General features: G+C 36.5%; 1 long non-coding RNA gene across 1 annotated transcript in view; it reads right to left on the bottom strand.

Moving 5' to 3' along the window:
* Positions 1-7178: 7178 nt before the first annotated feature.
* The window catches only part of LOC103477712 (uncharacterized), an 18709-nt gene continuing 16606 nt past the window's right edge, over positions 7179-9281 (bottom strand). The window contains exon 2 of the long non-coding RNA XR_535688.2: positions 7179-7480. This is a non-coding gene — a long non-coding RNA (uncharacterized LOC103477712). The remainder of the gene's footprint in view (positions 7481-9281) is intronic.

Raw genomic sequence — 9281 nt, 5'->3', positions numbered from 1 at the left:
TGCTTCTTGATCCTTCAGCATCAGCTGCAAGTTTCTTTTAACTCTGTTCCTGTAGTTGAGCGTGGCTCAGGAAACTGTGGCGTCCTGAACTCAACACAGTAAAGTCACAGTGCGCTAGCTAAGGCTGCTAACTAGCAGGTGCTAGCTCAGGGTGCTGAGAGGCCAGTAGGTCTGGTCCTTGTCAGGATGCAGCTACTGTCTTTGAAATTAAGCTTCTGCTATTTTTGCGCGTTCAGGAGGAGAAGGAAACACATTTCTGCATCTCATGTGAGTCCCTTTCACGGTTTTAACTGAAGTTAGCTAACTTTAACCAACTGATAAAGAAATGTGTAATTTCTGAGCCATGCTGTTTATGTACATGCACTGCAGCTAGATATTTTTACTATATGGAACATTTATCTCAGATGCAACACTTCCATTAATGCTTCTGTGGGAACGACTGCATAGATTATATTTCTGGTCTACTGTAGACTGCATGTGCTTAAAGTTATTGTTAATGGCAGAAGCAACTTTTTCCAAGTTTGGTTCAGTAATTCATTTGAATTACTTTGAGTGTGAAATGTTCATGCATGGAAGTTAAATCTGTGAAGAACACGTTAGCTTTTGTTTCAATACTTGGAACTATAAAGCTTGGCATCAGAGCTAATATTTAATATTTTCCTTTGACCTCTTGAATCTCACCCCCAAAATACTTGCACTAAAGTCACTGGGTCCATGACAGTTGAAGAATTTTAAGATAAGAGAATTTAAATATTAATATTTTACAGTTTTTCTCAGTTTGGGTGCATTTCTCAGAACAGAATTGAAATTCTTAAAGCTACCTGTTCAATCGTCAAATTACTGTGTCACTTCTGCACATCAAAAAATGAGTTTCTCATTCCTTTTGCAAGTTTTGCTTTTGTACATTCTGTAACTGATTATGTGCACTTCTTTATGTCCAAGATGATTATGTCCATCTTGGCCTCAGATGGACAAAATGATTCAGTCTGTTATTTCGTACGACCTGCCAAATGAACGACAAATCTGCTCAAACCGCTCCTGCTCCTCTCCAACTCATTGAACTGCCTAACAGACCGTGGGAGAAAGTGGCCCTGGATATTGTTGGTCCCTTTGAAACTGCTGTTTCTTCATGTAGATTTGCTATAACATTGGTGGACTATTACAGTAAATGGCCGGGGGTGGCGTTTTCTCACACTGTAACTACTGATGTTGTTATTGCATTTCTGCGCTCTATTTTCAGCAGAGAGGGGAACCCTGACTACATAGTCACTGATAATGGGCCGCAGTTTCTTTCAAGCTCTTTTGCAGATTTTCTCAGAGAAAGGGGAATATCTCATCTGTGTACAAGCGTGTACCATCCACAGTGCAATGGTGCTGTTGAAAGGTGGAATAGAGTCCTTAAGGAGACAATCCTAACTGCTGAACACATGCAGAAAGACTGGAAAACTACAGTAAGTGATTTCCTACAAAACTACAGAGCAACGCCACATAACACAACTGGAGTATCTCCATCAGAACTACTGCACAACAGGAGGATGAAAACAAAAGTGGACATTTTCCCAASTCSAGAGAAAAGCAGAMARTGCRCTACAGTCCAAGAAACRGTGAAACRGAAACAAGAGAAGTMTAAACAGTACACTGACAAACGCCRTGRAGCAAAGACACCAACATTCAAACMTGGAGAAATGGTGAGGGTAAGAAGACCTGATYATGTTYGCAAAGGCTCATCAAGATTYACTCCACCGCTGTCTGTTGAAAAGCAGATTGGAGGAAGTACTTATGTACTCAGTGACAATAAAAGATGGAATGCTGCCAGACTTTCACGCTATTCTGCAGGCATCCCATGTAAAATGACAAAACCCGAAGAGCATGACCCAGTGGTTCAAAGGACAAGTGCTAGAACTGTTGCTAGGCCTGCGTATTACAAGGACTTTCAGCCAGGTTAAGGAAAAGGAATAAATGAATACATAAATGATTGTGTTGCGTGTTTAGGGTTCAGGTGAACTAATTCTCATGTTACAAACTGGTTTCAAATACCTGGATTCTATATTTTTACATTTAGTAATTCTGTTCCATAGTAACTTCAAGCGTTAGAGTTATAAAGTACAGGGTTGCTGAATATATTTGTTTGGTTTTGTGTACTTAACCCTCCTATTATGTTTGTTTCTGAGGTACAGCAATAATGTTTGTGGGTCAATTTGACCCGGGGAGTGTTTAGTCATGCTATAGTGTCAGAAACCAAAAAATTCCTCCAAAACATTTTTTTATCTGATTATTAACTCTAATACTAACCATCTCAATCAAAATTTGTGCAATTATGTTTTTTTATTTCTCAGAAATTAAGGATTAATGACGACAATTTACTGAATTACTCATTTGGACATAAAAAATAGGATTTACATTTTTTATGTCCACTGAAAAAAACCTAGACACAAAAAAACAATAATTTCCTTGAAAGTGATCTTTGGTACATTTTTTTATATTACATAAAAAAAATTTTTTTCAAAGGGTGATCTTTATAATTGAACTTGAGACACACAGACTGTTCCGGGTCAAATTGACCCGCCATTTAAAATCAAGATAAATGAGTCATGCAGAGAGTATTTATGTTCCCCTCCACTTCTACTGAGTGTCAACTCAGTGTGGGTGGAGTTTGTCCACGGGAACAGAAAAGGTTCCCGTCAAAAGTTGTATGAACACCTGCTTTCTCGCAGGTGTTCATACAACTGCGAGAAAGTTGTATGAACTTTCTCGCAATGAACTCTTTACTTCAGTTCATTGTGAAGTAAAGAGAGCAGGGGGAAAGTGGGTTTGTGTGTGTCTGCGTGTGTGTGTGTGTGTGCGTGTGTGTGTGTGTGTGTGTGTGTGTGTGTGGTGTGTGTTGGGGTGTGTTTGTGTGTGTGTGGTGAAATAAGGTTCATAGCTGTAAGGAAACAAATAGAATTGGACATTTTTAATCTTTTTTTGCACTTTAACTTGACTGCTGTCAAATTGACCCGAACAGTATCGATGTAACAAGTAGACGCAGGGGGGGCTGGAAATGTGTCAAAAGAATACATTTTCAATTTATATGTAGAGTTCACCTATTAAAACAAATAGAAAAAGTTTAATGCAATAAAAATACTTGCAACTATTTTTAAAATATTTTTAAACTTTAAAATGGCTCAATTTGACCCGCAACATAATAGGAGGGTTAAGTAATCACCTGTTTTCATTACAGCTAAGGTTACACTTATGACATACAAACCGTTAAATGAGGTGGATGTTCAGTCATGTTAAATGGGTACATGCAATCTTTTCAAGTAAGAGAGGAATGTTGTGTCTACCACTAGGTGGTGTACGAGAATAGGATAGACTGGGGGAGAGAAGAAGAGATAAGATGGAGGAAAGGAATACCTGATGTTACTGGACTGCTGAGCAAGTTCTGAATAAACGCTGTTAAGAGTTCTTTGTCTACTTCTGCTTTTACCTCGTCCTGGCTTCCAAACATAACAAACTCATAAGTGTTTAGATTAATCTCAGACATTTTCTAGAAAAAGACTTGGAAATTTCTAAGCTTGAAGAGTTTAAAGTGGGCTAGAAAGAACTCACACTTTTAGATTAGTCTCAGAAATTTTCTATAAATAGTCAAACATTTTCATCTTTTGAAATTCAGTAATTTACATATTTTTCCTAGAAATTTTCTGATATTAATCTCAAACTTTCTGAATTTTTTGACTTTTCAAACTCAGAAATGTCCATGTTTTTTTCTGGAAACATTGCTGAATTATTTTCTAGCAATTTATTCAATTTTTTTAAAGTCAGATATTTCCCAATTTTTCTGGAAAATTTTTAATCAGTTTGTTCCTCTTGTGTTTTACAGTGGTTGGGTCGTGTCTCCTTTACTCCCTTGTATTCGCTTCTCACTTATTTTTGTGTTCTAATTGTGCATTTTTGTTTATTTTCTGGAGTTAGTTTTGTTCTCTTTGTGTTTTCTGGATTAATTAGTCTCCTCCTTTTTGCAAAAAAAATATTCTCATGTAATGTTGTAGTCTGTCCAGTTCTTCCTATTTCGTTTTAGGGCATCTGTCACTTTAATTCCAAATAAACTGCAACTGGCCACGCCCCCCAACTCAACGTTTACACTCACATGTGAAAATGGCTGCGAACAAATGCTCAATTATATATTTTAAAAGCATTAGTGGAGCCTCCTGCACAACCAACAAGAACGTAGAATGATAAGTCAACAACACAACACTTGTCTTTTACTGCAGTGATTCTACAGCGCATAGAAAACCAGCTGCAAATGTGCCGGAGCTTAGTTGAGGTTGCTAGGTGATGGGCTGGGCTTGGCTGGGGTTGCTAGGTAATGGCGCAGTTCCCCTCAAATGTGACAGAACAATCTGAGGGTTTTTGAAATGGCTCATTTCCAGACATCAAAAATATCAACTTCTTGCCAAAAACAGATGGGTGGTTTTTGTTTTTAAAAACAGTTGAGACCCAAATAAAGGTTAAAAAAAACATTCAAAATGTGAATATTTCTCTACATCATGTATAAATGTGATAAATTTACAGATTAATTTGTTCTAAAAGTTTCTATAAGATTATGTTAGGGCTAGCGTTAAATAGTGGGCATTTAACAAATCAATAATCATGCTGAGACAAATTTAAAAATAAATTCAAACATCTTTCACACCATCTGTAAAACCGTAAAATGTTCAGAAAGGGAAACTGAAAAAAAAAAAAAAAAAAAACAGAAGAACTGAGGTGTCAGACTCACTTGGCGCTAAAATAAGTTTTTTTAAAGACGCTTTTCTGCCAGCTGACCAACCTTTCCTTAAGCACACTGCTCTCCTCTTATAGATTGGCTTTTGATCGGCAGATAGTCACATCCCAGGCTGTGCAGTGGTCTGTAATTTTATCTATAGAGGAAAAACATCAGAGTGTATCTCCTCTGAAGATATCGCAGTCTTTAAAAGTGAGTTTAGCTGTTGACCTTTCCCTGGTTTCCGTGGCAACTGAACCGTTTTTCTTTTTCCTGCAGCTGGGCAGGATGTGTTATTCCTCTGATCTCTGCAAACTGTTAAAGGTAGAAGTAAATATTCGGTGAATTGTGAAAATAAACACCAGTTTTGATAGAGTATGAGTAGCTGTTTTCTGTTTTTATTTTCTCTTCATTGCACAAACTTTCCAACATTTTTCCTTTGGTTCAATTCAGTTTATTCCTGTAACTAACTAACTATTTTGTGACAATATTATTGTAATTGACTGGTTAGCACAACAATTTTCCTAAACACAGCCAACGTTTATGAATTAAATCTGTTAGGGAACATTAATGAGCAAACAGCATCATGAATTAAGTTTTAAATTTGTAAATTTGTAGTTGTGTTGAGACAAAATGTGGCTTTAGGGGGTCTTAATGTTTTTGTTGAGCTGTGCCTGTGTCTGTCGTCGCCAGAACTAGAGAATACTGATTCCTTCAAAAGCTTTTGTCTGAATTCCTGAGGTGGAAACTACGATTCATTCAAATGTGGGAATTTGACCAAATGTAAAAAACACAGTGAATACATTTTATTGTAGGAGTAAGCCTTTCCTTCAGCAGAACAATAAATTATGTCAGTGCTGAGTCTTAGAAACACCAAACACTGCATTTCTGGTTTTAATTTGTCATCTTGCCTTTCAACTGGAAAGCAGCAAGTGGGATTTTCTGTGTGGAGCCTTATGCAAATTTATGCGGTGCATTAAAAACAAGGTTTTACATTTCCAAAGCTGTGCTTGGCTTTGATTTAATTTATTTTACTTTTGTTTCAGAACCTCTGACGGTAAATATATGACATATACGGTACTTTGATAGAAATTTCACCAGTTTAATCTATCATTCACCAGGAACTGTATTTGTTAAACATGTTTTCAGAACATGCCAAATATTCCACAGTTTATGTTTCTGCCTCATTCTGTTATTTTTTCCACCTAATACATCCATTTAACAAGAACCTCTGAGCCAAAGTTCAACTCGGTTGTTTATAAATTTATTAAGACTGAAAAATATATTTTATATAAACATTCAGACCCTTCACTCATTACTTTATTTTAATTAGTTGCAAAGCTTGAAAGGTCCTTTTCTTTCGAAGTTTGTTATTCTTCTTGGCAGAAAACTAAATCAAGTCGGTTTGGGAACGTCGGCGCTCCAGCCATGACTCATTCAAGTCAGTGCATGAGCTTTTTCCTGATGTTGACACTGAGATGAACGAAGCACACGCTGAAATATAAACAGGTTGTCAAAGGCAGTGAAGGCCGCCAGGGGGCGTTACGGAGCAGTTAGACGGAAGATGAGAAGAAGAAAATGCGAAAATAAGAAAAAATAATGTAATAAGTTGTTAAATTATACATTTTTAATCACATTTATTTTTGATCGGTTAAAATAAGTTATTACAATATTATTTACCTCACTAATCACTCTTGATTGGCTGCTGGTCAAATTTATTGCTCCTCAGACTAGCTAGCATAGCTAGCACGCGTTAGCATAGCTAGCAACGGCTTGACCGGTTCTTAGAAAGGTTTCAGAGGAAAATTCCTTCAAAATAGTTTTCATTATGTGGCAGAAAAGCACAAAACGTTTAATAAAATGCCGTATTATTATGTATTTATTTTTGAAATCTCTAGAATCTGTCGAACGTGAAATCATCAGTGATTAGCTGTGTAGTCATGTAAAACAGAAAAAAGACAGAAGCAACCAGCAGACCTGCTGTGGAGAAACACTAAAGAAACAAACAAAATCTAAAAACTTTAGAAAATAAAATGTGATTTCATAAATATAAAATATTACATGCTTTCCAATAGTAAAACAAAAAAAGATATTTTGGTAGACAACTTATTTTTACTCCACTAAGGTTGTCCTTTGTTGCTGATTCAACATCTTTGAGTGACAATAATAATAATAATAATAATGATAATAATGTTTTATTATCAGGGAGTGTGTTATGACATAAACATCAGAATAATAATAGCATATTACCTAATAATAAAATTGTCCACTGCATCACTCATGGCCAGCTAAATCAGAAGATGAATGATAAACAAATGTAATAACTATTGAATAGTGAATAAAAGTGAGACATGCTAATGTTGATGTTTCTTTTACGTATTTTGCAGCATTAACCCCGGCCAGAAGCCAATGAGTTTTGGGGAGCCATGTCATCGAAAAGTTTGGGAACCCCTGGTCAAGATTTATTATTGGAATAGACAGATTCCAAACAATGTTTATGAGCTGAGATACGGTCATGAATCGGTTTCCTCGGTCCGGGCTGAGGGGAGCATAAAGACGTCGTCTTCAGCATAGGAAGGCAGGTCAGGTTTAGCAGAGAACACCTGGAAGTCTTCGAGGTTTAAGCAGTTCTGTCAGGGTGGATTAAGCTGCAAGATGGTAGAAAGTAGATGCAGGAGTCCTTTGTTTTTAGGACGATGAGTGGCCAGAAACAACCTCCTTTAATCAAGCAGAGAACTGGGAACAGATGGAAAGAGAAAGAAACAAACCAATTCACACCAGATCATAACTGTGAATTGTTTAAATCCGATATTTGATTAACTATAACCATTTCTATTGATTCAAATGAGATGAGTTGATGTGTTTACAGTGTAGAACTGATTCTTAATTTCACTAAATGAATTTCAACCCACATTCCAGGTGAGGGCAGCAGTGGACCATAAGTAAACCATTATCTCTTGTATGTCAGCCCCGTGCTCTACACGACACATCTGAGGTTTATATTAAATAGAATAGCTATGAACCATCATTTAGCTTTGAAATTCTACAGTGATGCTGTGAAAAAAGACTTTATCCAAGGCTGAAACGATTAATCTGACTAATTGTGATTAAGCAATTACTGAAATATTTGTCATTTAATTTAGTAATTGATTAATCATTAAATGGAATATACAGATTTGTTGAAAGAATGTCACAATCACAGTAGTTATTAAGCCAAAACTGAATAATATATATTCAATTTTAGACAAGAGCATCTTTGTCTGCAAATATATTTAACCTAAAACTCCTCTTGTGGTAACTTTAGCTACACCCTGTTCAAATTCACTAAATTAATGCTACATTGACACATTTTACTTACAAAATTGTTTATTTTCCTATCAAAGAGAGGAATTGAATTGTTTTATTTCTTACTATTGTATATAAAACGCATAAATGATTAAATGAAAAATCTGTGCAATCCTGCAAATTCTTTTATCAGATTAATAATCAGAATAATAACTAAAATAATTCAGTCTTCCATTATTTAATTCACAATTACATATTTCCAATCACTAAATTAATATCAGGTAAATAACTTGACCAAATATAAATAAAGTGGGTTTAAAATGATTATTTCATTTCTGAAAGGCAAAAAAGTTATCCAAACCATCCTAAATAAATAAATCATTAAATCCTACTAATCACAAATTAAAGTTGCAGCTTGTAACTTTTATAAAAAATATGTTTTACATATTTGTTGAAACTGTCACTATATTGTTATTGAATGGTATGAGACAGATAATCTGTTAAAAAAAACATTAAGCTCTTCTGCCTTCTCCCAGTACTATCCACAAACAACAAATCAGAGCCAGGAGGTGGAGCTTAGTGCTGTCAATTACCCTCCGTGTGACGCTGCTCATCCCCTTTCCACCTTCCACTGTTACGATACAGCTAGCACAGCCTGTCACGAATTCTCAGGCTAATTAGCACGACCTCAGTAAGTTGTTTCTCTGCCATTAGAATATTTAGCAGCAAGTACATGAATTGATTAACAGCGCTAAGACCCTCCTTCTGGCTCAGATTGGCTGTTATTGTTCAGGAGCGGTGAATTTCTTCAGATGCCAATAGTAGCTCAGACAGGAGATGGAAGAAATCGATCATTTCACAGATTATCTGTCTCATATTACACTGTCACAACATGGAGACAGTTTTTAAAAATATGTAGAAAATCTTATATATATCCATCCATCCATCTTCTTTCACCCTTGTCCCTCAGTGGGGTCGGGAGGTGCTGGTGTCTATCTCCAGCTAACGTTTCGGGTAAGAGGCGGGGTCACCCTGGACAGGTCGCCAGTCTGTCGCAGGGCAACACAGAGACACACAGGACACACAACCATGCACACACACACACTCACACCTAGGGGCAATTTGGAGAGGCCAATTAACCTGACAGTCTTGTTTTTGGACTGTGGGAGGAAACCGGAGTACCCGGAGAAAACCCACCCTCGTCGGGTCAATCAGTGTTGCTTCCTAAGTGGACAGTTTGATTTCACAGAAG

The sequence above is a fragment of the Poecilia reticulata genome, linkage group LG16 (genome assembly GCF_000633615.1).
Source record: "Poecilia reticulata strain Guanapo linkage group LG16, Guppy_female_1.0+MT, whole genome shotgun sequence".
Classification (NCBI taxonomy): Eukaryota; Metazoa; Chordata; class Actinopteri; order Cyprinodontiformes; family Poeciliidae; genus Poecilia; species Poecilia reticulata.
This window is presented reverse-complemented; position numbering and strand designations above follow the sequence as displayed.